The sequence below is a fragment of the Sorex araneus genome, chromosome 6, assembly GCF_027595985.1.
Source record: "Sorex araneus isolate mSorAra2 chromosome 6, mSorAra2.pri, whole genome shotgun sequence".
Classification (NCBI taxonomy): Eukaryota; Metazoa; Chordata; class Mammalia; order Eulipotyphla; family Soricidae; genus Sorex; species Sorex araneus.
Window position 1 is genome coordinate 76,691,859 of NC_073307.1, and position 16,883 is coordinate 76,708,741.

Sequence of the window (16,883 nt, forward strand, 5' to 3'; positions counted from 1 at the left end):
TGTGGACCTGGACAGAGTTCTCATTTAGAAGTAGGTGAGATGTGATCTGAACAAGCCATAGATATAGAGAAACAAATGTCATCCTTTCATCAGAAGGCTCAGGGATGCCCTCTCTAAGGAGGCCAAACCGCCTTTTTATGATCACCCCAGAAGGAAGGAGCCTGTCACAAGCGGTTCAGCTGTTTCCCATTGTTTTTAGTCACCGAGTTCCAGGCGCTGCAGTGTCCAGCACAGCACAGTCTGTTCATCTGCAGTTGCCTCATGGGGGGAAGTGGTACCAGAAGGATTTGTCTCAGGTGAAATGGAAGAAGCAGATGGTGCCTTCACCAACTGGAGTTTCTACTCATATGCTGCTCTCAGAACAAGAGTAATTATTATAAATGGAGGGTGATAGAATGAGCAAAGATGTAGGTTTTCCACGGGGATCTGCAAAACAGCATCCTCTAAAAACAAATGTGGCTGCCACCAGAAGCAACATAAAGGCAACTTGACTGGTTATTGTTAGTGACATTGTGCTCACTTGGTGGGTTATTGTCTGAAGCTGATTAATGAAGTGATGATGCTAACAGGGTGTTCAGCTAGCTGCATCTCATGGTTGACCCAACTTGGGCAATCCCCACAGAACATCAATTTTCAGGACCCTTGTCAGGTAATTATTTATGAAAAGATGAATACATGTGGCAGTGGAGGGTGAAGCAGCCTGATGTATGTGTTGTTAATGATTAAAATAATCAATTTGGTAATAACTAGCCTATGTGTTTGTCAAGTGACAAAATGAAGAGCAATCATTCCTCAGGCACTTCATTTTTACTTCCAGACTAGTGTCTTATAACGACACTGGATCATATATAAATTAATAGGGAGCCTTTCCCAGACATAATTACACTGGTGATGCAGATACATCTAAATAGCACTGATATCTTAATGAAACCAGATAGTGCTCAAGAAGGGAAAGCAGTGTGACAGAGGCGCTGAGCTCTGCTCATTCCACAGGGACGGTGCCACAGCTGACTTCAGCCAATGCTTGTATCAAGGGGGGACTTTCACTGCTGGATTTTGCTCTTCCATTGGTTTGTCACAAACATCTATGAGATTTTTACTTTCCTCACCATATCTAGGACTGGAGCAACAGCATATCTAGGACTGCAGCAAGTGGGGCATTTGCTTTGCATGTGGCGACCCGGGTTCGATTCCTCCATCCCTCTAGAGCCTGGCAAGCTACCGAGAATATCCTACCCACACCGCAGAGCCTGGCAAACTACCAGTGGTGCATTCAATATGCCAAAAACAGTAACAAAAAATCTCACAATGGAGACATTACTGGTGCCTACTGGAGCAAATTGATGAACAATGGACGACAGTACTACAGTGCTCCATATCTAGACTTATCAAGTATCCCTCTGCATAGAAGAGGTTTGTGTATTCCCTATGACACTGCTGGGACTCAGAGCTTGTAACAATGTGATCTCTAAAATAATCCAACTATATGCAGCATGATTTCTGATCCTGGGTCCAAGCATGCATTTTTCCTTCAAAAAGGACACAGAGGAGACCTCTTTTCTTTGGAAATACCCCTCTTACTTACATCTGCTTCACCCAGAGCATCTTTCACAACTGTTTAAGATGGATTCTCAGTCTATCCATTCTGGAGTTTTGTGGATTATGTGATTGTCTATGTATATGTATATATATATATATATATATATATATATATATATCTGGTTAACTTCTACCAATCCATACCCTACAATTTCATAGAGTTAAATACTTAGAATACAGACCCTCTTCTAACATGACTATTACTTCTCACCTTATTCCTTAATCTTCATATACTACCCACGTGGGGAAAATATATAAAAGCCCCACAACTCCATTCCTATCAGCTCCATAATACTTCTGAATTTCTATGACTTTCCCCTCTGAAACTACTCTATGAAAATTGTAACTATTGAAACTTCTCTGTAATTCTTCCTTTCCTGTTGACATTTCTCATCAGGAAAATGAACACAAAATCTTTTCTCACATCGTGTTCTTTAGCATAGCATTTCTCAATAGGGGATTTATACTTATTCCTTCACCATAAATATCAAAATATGTCAATTTTTGTTATGCTTAGAATATTATCCTTTCTCTTCTCTAGATATCTGGGTAATTATGAGAAGGCATCACCAAGATATAAAAAAATCTCAGAAAAATCAGAGAACACACAAAACCAATGTATTCCTCTACTGTTTTGACAAGTTTATAGTTCATGAGACAGGAGAAGTGGTTTCTTACTTATTTAATGTGAACTACTTCCCTCCAACTTTCAGTTTTTTATATAAAGGAGTTTTTCTTACAGAAAAAAGGACACGAGGTCACGCCACTGGTCAAACAAGTGGAAACAGAGATAAACAAATGGGACTATCTTAAACTAAGACGCTTCTGTACCTCAGAAGAAATGGAGAACTATCAAATGCCTCCTTGGCAATAGGACTGCTTTTCTTTTTTGGGGGAAACCCCAACAACGGTAGTGAGTTGTGTGTTGAAACATGGAATGTAATCGAAATAAGGCGTAAACGAAGTGAAACATATCATGTGCAAGGGTTGGGACTGGGGAGGTGGGAGGGGGCGGCAGGTATACTGGGGGGGTTGGTGATGGAAGATGGGCACTGGTGAAGTGAAGGGTGTTTGAGAACTGTATAACCGACATAATCCTGAGAACTATGTAACCCTCCACATGGTGATTCAATAAAATTTAAAAAAAAAAAAACAGTGATCAAAATACAAAGGCAGTCAACAGAATGGGAAAGGATATTTACCCAATACCCATCAGATAAGGGGTTGGTATCAAGGATATACAAGGCACTAGTTGAACTCTACACAATGAAGACATCCAACCCCATCAGAAAATGGGACAATGTAATGAACAGAAACTTTCTCAAAGAAGATATCCAAATGGCCAAAAGGTACATGAAAAAATTCTCTTCATCACTAATAATAAGGGATATGCAGATCAAAAAAACAATAAGATACAATCTCACACCAGAGAGAGTGGCCCACATCCAAACGAACAAAAGCAACTGGTATTGGCATGGATGTGGGGAGAAAGGGACTCTCCTTCACTGCTGTTGGGAATGCCGACTGGTTCAGCCCTTCTGGTAAACAGTATGGATGATTCTCAAAAAATTGGAAATTGAGCCCCTATTTGACTCAGCTATATCACTTTGGGGAATACATTCTGGAGAGTCAAAAGAGTATAGTAGAATGACATCTGCACTTATATGTCCATTGTTGCACCGCTTACAATAGCAAAAATCTGGAAAAAAACGGAGTGCCCGAGAAAAGATGACTGGTTAAAGAAACTCTGGTAGATCTACACAATGAAGCACTATGCAGCTGTTAGAAAAGATGAATTCATGAACTTTGCATATAAATGGATCAACATGGAAAGTATCATGTTAAGTAAAATGAGTCAGAAAGAGAGGGAGAGTCATAGAAAGATTGCACTCATCTGTGGAATATAAAGTAACAGAATGGGAGACTAACTCCTAACAATAGTACGGATAAGGACAAGGAGGTTTACTCCATGGCTCAGAAGCTGTCCTCAAATTCTGGGGGAAAAGGCAACTCAGATAGAGAAGGGAGCACCAAGTAAAGGGTATTTGGAATACAAGCTCGGAATGGGAGATGGGAATCGAATGTAGAATATAGATCGAACAGAATGGCCACTCAATGCCTCTCGTGCAAACTATAACTCCCAAAAGGAAAGAGAGAACAAAAGGGAATGCCCTGCCACAGAGGCAGGGTGTGGGGGGGATGGTGGGATGGATACTGGGATCATTGGTGGTAGAGAAAAAGCAGTGGTAGAGGAATGCGTATTCGGTCATTATATTACTGAAATGCAAGCATGAAAGTTTGTAAATCTGTAACTGTACCCCATGGTGATTCATTAATAAAAAATTTAAAAGAAAAAAAAAGGACACGAGGAAACATTTTGAGCCAAAAAGTCCTTAAAATGAGAAGACTTGATGTATCAAAAGTTCAGAGAATTTTGAAGAAATGGCACAGCAGGTAAGATACTTGCCTTGCATATGTCCAACCTGGATTTGATTCCTGAGCATCACCAGGAGTCATTCCTGAGCACAGAAACAGGAATAATCCCAGAATATATCTGGATGTGTCCCAATACCTCCTCCAAAAAAATCATAGAATGCTTTCATGGCATCTTTCTAGATTTTGGATTTGAATATTACAAATAATCTGTTTGAATCAATGAGTGAATGATCTTACAAGTATACTAATATATCAAACACTTAACTTGTAGCAAAATGGTGACATTTATGAATTGATTTAGGGAAGGTGATGGAGGAGGGGAAAAGAAAAGAATGGGTAATCCAGAAAACCAATATAAAATTCTAGTAGGAGTAAATATAAACCAGGGTTTCCAAACATTTTTTAGACCATTATTCCCTTACAGCCCCCTTATGCTACTTGTTAGTCTGCAATTTTATGTGCTGTTAATCAGAAAACAGTTGGAATATCCCATAAAGCCCCTGGTTGAGAAATGATGCTCTAGAATATTAATCTTTTAAAACACAGTGCTAAATTGATCAAATTTGAATAAATAAAAATATATGTACATATAAAATGTTTAAGGAGAGTTAAGATTAATGTGTTGACTATTAACTCTGTGACTTTTAAGAACTTCTTCTGTATTAACAAGCAAAATGAAATTTGACCATTTAGCAAATGTACTGAACTGTAGAATTTATTCTTTGCAGGTTGACTAGTAAATAAAGGACATATATTCACTTAATGATCACCAAATTTCCAATTCTATTAAATATTCTATGACAAATAGTCCTAGGAATATTTCTCTTACACAAAGAACTATCCTCCACAGACCACCTCCAGATTTTGTCATATGTGAATTCTGCATATAGGCTTTTATTTTATTATTTTTTAATTCTCTTATTGATTCACCATGTGGAAAGTTACAAAGCTTTCAGGTTTAAGTCTCAGTTATACAATGCTCAAACACCCATCCCTTCACCAGTGCACATATTCCACCACCAAGAATCACGATATACCTCCCCCCTTCCCCTCACCTCCCCAGCCCCCCACCCCACATGTGTAACTGGTAAATTTCACTTTACTTTGATTACATTCAATATTTAAACAAAAAAATGCACTATTATTGATTTGGAGTTTCTCCCCCCTAAAGTCGATCTGCTGAAAAGAAAGCATTTGGTAATTTGTTTTCCATTGCTGAGAATGAAGAGATATGAGGTCAGGAGGCCGCACTAGCAGCAGCATAGTTTTGGATTTCTGTGTTTTCGTATTTTAGTAACTAAGTCCAGAGAAATGTCTGCCAGGAATCGCAACATTGTAAGCTTGTACCTCTCAGCTACTTTATATTCCACATATGAGTGCGATCTTTCTATGTCTGTCTCTTTCTTTCTGACTCATTTCACTCAGCATGATACTTTCCATGTTGATCCACTTGCATATAGGCTTTTAGTCCCTACCATATATCCATGATGATATTCAAGTTAACAAATCATGTGTAAACTTGACCTTTGCATTTTCCAGAATCCTTCTTGTCTCTATGTCAACAGAAATAGTTTGATATTTATGTTGCTTTAAAAATATGTGTCCCTGACATAGAACACTTTATTATAATAAAACAGTGTGTCTAGATCACCCTTGACCAAGTGTTTAGAGAAGAGACAGACAGAGTAGGAAAGAAATCAATGGGAAAAGATGAGAATTAGAATAATAGGTGAACCAGCATCAGGGCTTTAATTATACCAGTTATATGAGTGAGGAGTATAGTCAAGTGCCCAAAACACAGATACAACACGACTGAATCATGGAGTCTAAGCAGGAAACACTGAAATTTTGTTGTTGTTTTTTAAAATTTTTATTAGTGAATCACTATGGGGTACAGTTACAAACTTATGAACTTTCATGTTTGTATTTAGTTTACATCCCTCCACCAGTGCCCATTCTCCTCTACCAATGATCCCAGTATCCCTCTCACCACCCCCATCCCAACTCCCACCACCCCTTCCTGCCTCTGTGGCAGGGCATTCCCTTTTGTTCTCTCTCCTGTTGGACGTTGTAGTTTGCAATAAAGGTAGAGTGGCCATTATGTTCAGTCTATCATCTACTTTGGGTACACAGCTTTCAACCCTAGTGGGTCCTCCCAACATTCTCTACTAGGTGTTCCCTTCTCTGTCTCTGCTGCCTTTTCTCCCTGCGTGTGAGGCCAGTTTCCAAGCTGTGGGGCAGACCTCCTGGTTCTTTTTTTTTAATTTAGTTTTTAATTAGTGAGTCACAGTGAGGGTACAGTTACAGATTCACACATTTTTGTTCTTGTTATTCCCTCATACAATGTTTGAGAGCCCACCCCTCCACCAGTGTCCATTCTCCACCACCAATGAACCCAGTATCCCTCCTACCCCCCCAGTCCCATCCCCTCACCCCACCCCGCCTCTGTGGTGGGGCATTCCAATTTGATATCTCTCTTTCCTTTTGGGTGTTGTGGTTTGAAGTAGGGGTATTGAGTGGTCATACTGTTCAGTCTCTAGTCTACTTTCAGCATGCATCTCTCTTCCCACGCAGGATCTCCAATCACATATTACTTGGTGTTCCCCTCTCTATCTAGATTGACTTTCCCGCAGCGTGTGAGGCCAGTTTCCAAGCTATGGAGCCAACCTCCTGGGAAACACTGAAACTTTGTAATGTGCTTGTTAAGTTGATAGGAAGGGGTGGGGAGAGAATCTGGGAACACTGGTGGATAGAAATTGACACTGGTGGAAGGATTTACATTAAATTATTGTATGCCTAAAACTGAACTATCAGTAACTTTATAAAGCATGGCTCTTTATATATATTTTTAATTTATTTTTTTAATTTATTGAATCACCGTGAGAGAGTTACAAGCTTTCATGTTTGGGTTACAGTCAAACAATGATCAAACACCCATCCCTGGACCAGTGCACATTCCCCACCACTAATATCCCTGGTATACCCCACCTATTCCACCCTCCTTCTGCCTCCATGGCAGACAATATTCCCCATTATCTCTCTCTACTTTGGGCATTATGGCTTGCAACAGACACTGAGAGGTCATCATGTTTGGTCTGTTATTCTACTTTCAGCACACATCTCCTATCCCAACTGATTCCTCCAGCCATCATTTTCTCAGTCATCCCTTCTCTATTCCATCTGCCTTCCCCCCTCTGCTCATGAAGCTTCTGCACTTCAAAAGAAACAGTGACCAAAATACAGAAAGAGCCCACAGAATGGGAAAGAATATTTACCCAATACCCATCTGATAAGGGATTAATATCCAGGATATACAAGACACTAGTAGAATTGTATAAGAAAGAAACCTCCAATCCCATCAAAAAATGGGGAGAAGAAATGAACAGAAGTTTCCTCAAAAAAGAAATACAAATGGCTAAAAGGCACTGAAAAAAGCTTCACATTGCTAGTCATCAGGAAGATGCAAATTCAAACAACAATGAGATATCATCTCACACCACAGAGACTGGCACACATTCAAAAGGGAAAAAAAGCAACCAGTGCTGGCATGGGTGTGGAGGAAAAGGGAAGCTCTTTCACTGTTGGTGGGAATGCCGACTGGTCAAGCCTTTCTGGTAAACAATATGGACAGTCCTTCAAAAACTAGAAATTGAGCTTCCATATAACCCAGCAATACCACTTCTGGGAATATATCTCGAGGATACAAAAAAGCACAGTAGAAATGACATCTGTACCTATATATTCATCGCAGCACTGTTCACAATAGCCAAAATCTGGAAACAACCTGAGTACTTTAAAACAGATGACTGGTTAAAGAAACTTTGGTACATCTACACAATGGAATACTATGCAGCTGTTAGGAGAGTTGAAGTCATGAAATTTACTTATAAATGGATAGACATAGAGAGTTAACATGCTAAGTGAAATGAGTCAGAAAGAGAGGGACAGACATAGAAGGACTGCACTTGTTTGTGGAGTATAAAATAACATCACATGAAGCTGACACCCAAGGAGAGTAGATACAAGGGCAAGGAGAATTGCCTCATAGCTGAAAGCATGGCTCTTTACTTTAAAAAAAGTTCCTAAATCACCATTTGGAGTAGAGTCACCTGACCAAAACAAACAAACCCTTCTGTTATAAGTTATCTTATTGCAAAATAATTTTTTGTTTATGTACTCAAACTGGAGTATTTATTCAGGGTCTGACTAGGGTAAAATGATTGAGGTATATTTTCTTCATGTTTAAAATATAAGAGGATAGGGGCTGGAGAGATAGCACAGTGGGTAGGGCATTTGCCTTGCACACGGCCGACCCGGGTTCGATTCCCAGCATCCCATATGGTCCCTTGAGCACCGCCAGGGCTAATTCCTGAGTGCATGAGCCAGGAGTAACCCCTGTGCATCGCCAGGTGTGACCCAAAAACAAAATATATATATATATATATGAGGATACTCAAAAATTCAGTAATTCAGATAATTAAAATTTTAATATATGTTAGAAATGTACAAATTAATAAAAGCTATAAATACTATGAACAAACTATAAAATTTAAAAATAGACAATAAACATTTTTCATTTATATGTTTCTCTAATTGATAAAGATTTCCACAATGCATGAGCACCAATTTAATCAGTCCTGACCTGTTCAAACTCTAACTGCTAAACTGCTTAGCCAGAATCATCTACTTCCAAGCTCCAAACTATCCCTGATTGAGTAATCCAAGAGATAGTACAGTGGGCAGGGTACTTTCACTGCACACGGGCAACCTGGGTTTGATCCTTGGCACTACATACAGTGTCATGAACAGCACCAGGAATGATCACTTCGCACAGAGTCAAAAATAAATTTTGAGTACTACCAGATGTGGCCCTAAAATATTTTTTTAAATTCCTGATAAAATGAATGGTATAATATTTTTAAAAAGTAATTTTAAGATTGTTCATCGATTTGCTTGAGCAGGCACCAGTAATATCTCCATTGTGAGACTTGTTGTTACTGTTTTTGGCATATAGAATATGCCATGGGTAGCTTGCCAGACTCTGCCGTGTGGGCGGGGTACTCTCAGTAGCTTGCCGGGCTCTCCAAGAGGGACAAAGGAATTGAACCCGGGTCGGCTGCATGCAAGTCAAATGCCCTACCCACTGTGCTATCACTCCGGTCCAATTTTAACATGCTTTTGAATAATTTTTATTCACTAATATGGTAATTGTGCTTAAGCTGGTACTCGTTCTAAGTATTTTATTTTTTAATTTAATTTTTATTAAGATATCATGATTTACAAAGGGATTTATGATAGAATAATTTTAGGCACATAATGTTTCAGCAGCAATCCCACAACCAATGTCCCTCTCAGGTTTTATCTAAATATAACATGCATATTTTATATTATTGACTCCAACAAAACAAATAAACGGCAAATGGAATTAATAGAAAATAAATCAATAAGACAATTTGTGTTGACTAATTGCTAAGTGACTTTAACCAAAGAGGTTACTGTTGAAAATGCATAAAATTCATTATTAAAAGAAAGCAACCAGTGTTGGCGTGGATGTGGGGAGAAACGGACTCTCCTTCACAGCTGGTGGGAAAGCTGACTGGTTCAGCCCTTTTGTAAAACAATATGGACTATTCTCAAAAAATTAGAAATTGTGCTCCCATTTGACTCAGCAATACCACTCCTGGGAATATATCCCAAAGAGGCAAAAAAGTATAGTAGAAATTACATCTGCATTTGTATGTTCACTGCAGCACTGTTTACAATAGCCAAAATCTGGAAAAATATGGAGTGCCCAAAAACATATGACTGGTTAAAGAAACTTTGGTACATCTACAAAATGGAATACTATGCAGCTATTAGAAAAGATGAAGTCATAAAATTTGCATATAATTGGATCAACATGAATCATGTTAAGTGAAATGAGTCAGAAAGAGAGAGACAGATATAGAAAGATCACACTCATCTGTGGATATAAAATAACAGAGTGGGAGACTGACACCCAAGAGTAGTAGAGATAAGGACTAGGAAGTCTGCCTCACAGCTTGAAAACTGGCCTCACATGCTGGGGAAAAAGACAGCTCAGATAGAGAAGGGAACACCAGGTAGAGGATGTTGGGAGGACCCATTCAGGTAGGAAGATGCGAACGGAAAGTAGACTATAGATCGAACATGAAGGCCACTCAGTACCTTTATTGCAAGCTACAACACCCAAAAGGAGAGAGAACAAGGGAATGCCCTGCCACAGAGGCAGGGTGAGGTGGTGGGGGATGGGGCTAGGGTGGTGAGAGGGATACTGGGAACATTGGTGGACATGAATGAGCACTGGTGGAGGGATGGGTAAACAGTCACTGTATGAGTAAAATGCAAACATAAAAGTTCATAAGTTTGTACATCACAGTGATTCTCTAATAAAAAGTTTAAAAAATAATAAAAAAAGAAAAGAAAAAGAATATAAATCCCTTAGTAATCAAGGAGTAAGTCTACTTCTTAATCTTATAAAGCTATGCACCATTAGTGACTGCCATACTCAGTTCTACAAGCTGGGAAGTCTGAATTCCATGAACTGCTGTATTATTTTCTTTCACTCTCATATGTAATATATATCTATATAACAAGTATTACAACAAACATTAAAATATTATGATCAATCATTGTTGACAAGATGTTTATGACTAATATACTGACACATTGCATATAATATTTTATATATAATTTTGTTTAGTTAATTATACTGTAGCACTGCTGAACTGTTGTCCTGTTGTTCGTTGATTTGCTCTAGCGGGCACCAGTAACATCTCCATTGTGAGGGTTCTTGTTACTATCAATTATGTCATGAGTAGCTTGTGAGGCTTTGCTGTGCGGGCAGAATACTCTCGGTAGCTTCCCAGGCTCTCCAAGAGGGGCGTAGGACTCGAACCTGGGTTGGCTGCATGCAAGGCAAATTCCCTACCCACTGTGATATCACACCAGCCTATTAAACATAAATATTAATATATTATCAATATGCTATTTTTAATTTATCATATTCCATTTCAATGTGTTATACTATTTCATTCTAAAATGAAATGAATATTTTTTTGCAAAACTATTTTCACTTTTATCAAATGTTCTTTAAAATGATATCCAAACAGATTTTATTCCTTTGAAGCTCTGTAAGATAGGGACTGTGAGCTGGGCTATAAATCCGTGCTGCCCGGGGATGGATTTTTCCTCTCCACCCTGTTTTTCTGCACGGAAAATGGCGGCGGCAGCAATATCCACTTGGCAAGAGCCACCTTCTAAGACTCCTAACCCAGAGGTACGGTTTTTGTTTATTTTTTTATTTATTTTTTTAAATTTTATTTTATCACCATGTGGAAAGTTACAAAGCTCTCAGGTTTATGTCTCAGTTATACCGTATTCAAACACCATCCCTTCACCAGTGCCCATATTCCACCACCAAAATCCCCGGTATATCCCCCGCCCCCCACCCCAACTGTATAACTGATGAATTTCACTTCATTTTCTCTTCACCTTGATTACGTTCCATATTTCAACACAAAACTCACTATTGTTGTGGGAGTTATACCCCCAAACAAGATAACCCTATTAAGGAAGCATTTGATAATTAGTTTTCCATTAAAAGATTGTATATTTTCAGGTTTTAGAAAAGGTTGCTAACGCGGCCACGCGGCTCAGATGTGTCCCAGTCCCGAATCCCGGAGTCGTGTTAGTTGCTGCTCAGTGTCGCCAGGGCTCCATCTGGAGAAGGTCTGCAGGCTGCACCTCCTCCTCCCGGCTCCCCGGTGTTGTTGGCCCCAATTCGGGTCCGGAGCATTTTCCAGGCCGCGTTGCTCACCAGAATGCCTGACTGCTTCTCTGTTGATTGTGGCAAGATGGCGCCGAGGGTGGGTCGAGGGCATGACTTCAGGCGGCCGGGACCTCTTGGAGTTTGGGCTGGTGCCGCCCCACTCCAGTGGCCCCCTGCGGCTCGGATGTGTCCCAGTCCCGAATCCCAGAGCCGTGTTAGTTGCTGCTCAGTGTCGCCAGGGCTCCATCTGGAGAAGGTGTGCAGGCTGCACCTCCTCCTTCCAGCTCCCCGGAGGTACCGTTTTTGCAGTTTTGTGGCTCATAGGCAGCCATGGGAAGTGGGCGTTACCAGCACGCCCTCGGCCCAGATAAGATCCAGAGCTGCTGAGCGCAAAACGGGCCCTCTGCTCCTAAACACTTTGATTCCAGAGGTCTTCTAACCCATTTTCTCACCCAGAGTGGCTTCTTACAGCAATGCATGGGGACAGTGAACTGAGCTAAAATATCAGAAATCCAAAACCGTTTATAGAATTTTCATTCTCAGCAATGAAAAGAAATTATTAAATGATGCCTTTTCAGCAGACCTGATAGTTGTCATATTCAATTGAAGGTTTTGCCTGACCTATGTCGCTGTTGTCCCAAAATTCCAAACGGGATCAGATCACTGTCTCCTTCGTGCGAAATTCTACTTCACAGAGTGGGCAGAAAAGTCTGCAAAATTTAAGTCTAAGAAGAAAACTCTCAGAATGACCACCTACTGGGAGCTCTTTGGCACTATTGCAGCAACGTGGGAAGATGTCGTCCTTGACAACATTAATGAGGAATACGATCGACTGGTTCAGCACCTCCATGTCTGTGTGAAGAATGCTGAGAGTGAGAAAGCCACAAACAGACGCCTGTCTTTGAAAACTCTTGAGCTCATTCATCAATGTGGTTTGGCGCGAGCCTCAGGCAACCACAAGCTAACGTCCGAGTTCACAAAGCTGTGCAGAGATGCAATAAAGGAAGACCTCAGAGAGAGAAGAGCAGCAGTGTTGGCCAGTGCAGCAGAAGCTGGGAAAAGTATTCAAAATGCTCGCCTGTCCTTCGCCAACTACAAGACCAAGATGACTGCCCTCCGATGTCCCGATGGATCTATCACATCCTCCAGAAAGGCAATGGAGAGGATTATTCACGACTTCTACTCAGATCTCTTTGACAGCCATGTCCACCTGCCCACATATCAAATTCCCCAGGATGAATATGTCATTCCCAACGTTCTCCCTTCTGAAATCTGACACGCCATTTCATTGGTAAAGACTCGAACAGCACCTGGTCCAGACAAGGTCAGACCCGAACGCCTGAAGAATCTACCGCCAGTACTCATCAATACACTGGCTTGACTCTTCACGCGCTACCTGTCTGAATGCAAAATTCCATCTCAGTGGAAAACCAGTAGGACCGTTTTGTTGTACAAGAAGGGAGACATCCACAACATGGGCAACTATTGCCCAATCTGCCTGCTGTCTGTCGTCTACAAGTTGTTCACTCGTGTTATCCTGAATAGAATAGGCAGAATACTAGACATAGGACAACCATGCGAGCAAGCCGCGTTCTGAAGGGGATTCAGCACCATAGACCATAACCACACAGTGACAAAACTCATTGAAGTTTCGCGAGAGTTCAAGATGCTACTCTGTCTAACGTTCATCAACTTAAAGAAGGCCTTCGATTCTGTTGAGACTGAGGCGGTCATCAAAGCCATGGCCAAACAGGGCTTTCAAACTCAGTATATCAAAATCCTCCGAGAGCTGTATTGTGGATTCACCACCAGGATCTCACCATTCTACAAGGAAGTGATCATTGATATAAAGAGAGGGGTGCAGCAGGGTGATACCATTTCACTGAAACTCTTCAGTGCCACCCTTGAGAACATCATGCGACAACTGGAATGGGAAGAGATGGGAGTGAAGATAGACCATCTGCAATTACACCACGTCCACTTTGCTGATGACATCGTTCTCATAACACCAAACATTAGCCAAGCAGCACAAATGCTGACCAACTTCGACCACGAGGGTGGAAAGGTCAGACTGCAGCTGAATCTCAACAAGACGATGTTCATGAAAAAGGAACTGGTCCCCGAAGCTCCATTTGCTCTCAATGGAATGAACATATCTGAATGCAGCAGCTATGTGTACCTGAGTCGAGAAATCAACATGAGGAATGACTTGGTGCCAGAACTGCACAGGAGGAAGAGAGCAACATGGAATACATTAAAGAGCATCGAAGTGGTGGTTAAAAGAACGAATAACCTCCGACTCCAGGCACATCTTTTTGATTCCACCATTCTTCCTGCACTAACATATGCCTCAGAGACCTGGGCCCTACGCAAACAGGATGAGAATGCTATTAGGGTATCCCAAAGAGGAATCAAAAGAGCTATGCTAGGGGTATCACGTCTCACTGAAGTGAGAGAAGGAATTCGGAGTTCTGACCTCCGTCAATGGTCAAAAATCAGGGATGCTGTCTCGTTTGCCAAGGCATCAAAAATCAGATGGGCCGGTCATGTAATGTGATTCTGAGACGACTGCTGGACTAGAGCTGTTGCTGACTGGATTCCATGGGACGTCAGAAGACTTCGTGGCCGCCCACCAACTAGATGGTCAGATTTCTTCGTCAAATCTTTGAATGAATGTTTTAAGGCTCTTCCTGTTCCTGGAGCGAGCAGGTATCATTGGGCTGCACTAGCTCATGACAGGGACAAATGGAGACGTTACTGGCACCTGCTCAAGCAAATCAAAGATCAAGGGGTCTACAAGTGATACAAGTAATTTTTGGGGGAAATTCCAAACAATAATAGTGAGTTCTTTATTGAAATATTGAATGTATTCAAAGTATAGAGAGAATAAAGTGAAGATCATCAGCTACTTAGGTGGAAACTGGGTGGGAGGGGGTATTTTGGGGTTTCTGGTAGTGGGACATGTGCACTGGTGAAGGGATTGGGGTTCAATCATTATATGACTGTGACTTAAACCTGAAAGCTTTGTATATTTTTCACAGTGATTCAATAAAATAAAAACAAATAAACAAAGATAGGGAATTTAGAAAAATGGATGGTTTAATCATTTTCTAGTAAATAGTCTAGGAAAAATGTGAAAAGACAATTGGACACTCGGATAAAGGTATAACACCATTCACATATTCACCAGTAAATGAGTGAATTAACAAATAAAAAAGTCATCTTTAGTGAATCAATCAGAATTTTGTCTAATAAACAGTTATTTTACATTTTGATTGGTCATTTGTGTATCTTCTATTTGTTTTCTGTCATTTTTATTTTTATTAGCATTGGTTTATAATTTTTAGAATTTGAAATGTTTAAGTTTATACACATTAGTCTTTGTAATTGACATTGCCCAATTTCTGTTGAGAAGTTAGCCTGAGCTCAGGGTCTGAGGCTCAGTACTTCCACTAGACCAAACAACATATAATTCCTATGAGACACAATGTGGCATATTTTAACAGAATAACAAAAACTGGAAATATATTTATGTTGAACACAAACTGTTGGGACAACCACTTAGCTATCTGAGTAAGAAACAAAAGCACAGGGCTGGAGGGATAGTACAGCAAATAGGGTACTTGTCTTGCATGCAACTTACCCAGATTTGATCCCTAGCACCCCATATCATCCCCTGAGCACCACCAGGAGTGGTTCCTAAGCATACAGCCAGGAATAAGTCCTGAGTACTGCTGTGTGTGCCATCCGTTCACACACAAACAAACACATACATTATACCTGCAACAACAGAAGCCACATAACTAAAGAACAGAAGCAAACCACAAATCACAGATGCGATCTCTAATATCTCAAGTCAACTGTGAATGTATGAAATAGGAAACGGAGATGAATATGTAGTCATTTCTTAAAAGGTGGTATCTAATTTTAAAGCAAAGCAACAGACCACGATGTTAACTGATACTGTGAGTTTTATTAGGGACATAATCTAGTCCTTCATACAAACAGGAACAAAATGACCAAAGCAAGATAAAAATTGGTAGGAAGTCCTCCTTTAACACTGAATTGAGAGAATAGTGAATTTTTCTAAGTTATGACATGTATAAGACCAATTAAGAGAGAATGAGCCTTCCCAAAGCACTAAAATGACATAAAATGACATGAAAAGTAGCAAGTGAAAGTGATCCTGGAAGAAATATTGATCTCTCTCTTGATTTAGTGAGAAATTATATATTAGAAAGAAAAAATGAAAACAGAGAACCACTTGAAAACCAAACGGCAACAGTGTGTGAGCCCAACATAAAATTTTCACAGGAATTAAAATTTGATTCTATCTCTGAAAAAACATAGATAGTAGACAGGAAGTTCAACACAGTTATACTGTACACTTCGAGAGAGAGCTCTGCGAACAAAATTAAAGAAAACTGAAATAAGTAATTCCTGAGAAATCCCAGGTAGGAAATATACATAAACCCAGCAGAATCACCAGCATGAGCCAAGGTGAGTATAGCACAAAAATGGTTTTGGTGAGTGCCTTGAGATGTGACCTCTTTTCTCCTCCTTGAAGTTGCTGAATCATTTAATTATGATGATTTTCTTTCTTTTTTTTCTTTCTCTTTTTTAAAACTAACTGGACCTCCTGGTTATTTAAAGTGAGTCACACATCTTATTTTTTTTGAGAAGATTAAAAACCTGAATAAAACCTTCAATATTCACGTATGTGTCAACAGGTAACAACAGAAACCACAAGACTAAATAACAGTAGCAAAGCCCCCAATAGAAAGTATATTTTGGAAAGGAAAACAAAAGTATATAAAAAAAACAAAACCTAGATGAGTTTTTAGTGATACATGGTCAGCATGTTTGCAAAACATAAATATGTTTGTTGTTTTTCTTTGCTTTGGGTCATAGGGTGATGTTCGTTCTGGAGGGGCCTCTTCTGGCTTGGTGTGTAGGGCCACTTCAGGCAGTAGTGAGAATCACTGGGTGCTGGGAATCACAGTCCTGGGGGGCTGGGGATCAATGGGGGGCTAGGGATTAATCCAGGTCTGCCTGGTGC

General features: G+C 40.2%; 1 pseudogene; it reads left to right on the plus strand.

The window, feature by feature from the left end:
* LOC129405849 (uncharacterized) overlaps nt 1-14,627 on the plus strand; it is an 84,615-nt pseudogene extending 69,988 nt beyond the window's left edge.
* The last annotated feature ends 2,256 nt before the right edge of the window (nt 14,628-16,883 follow it).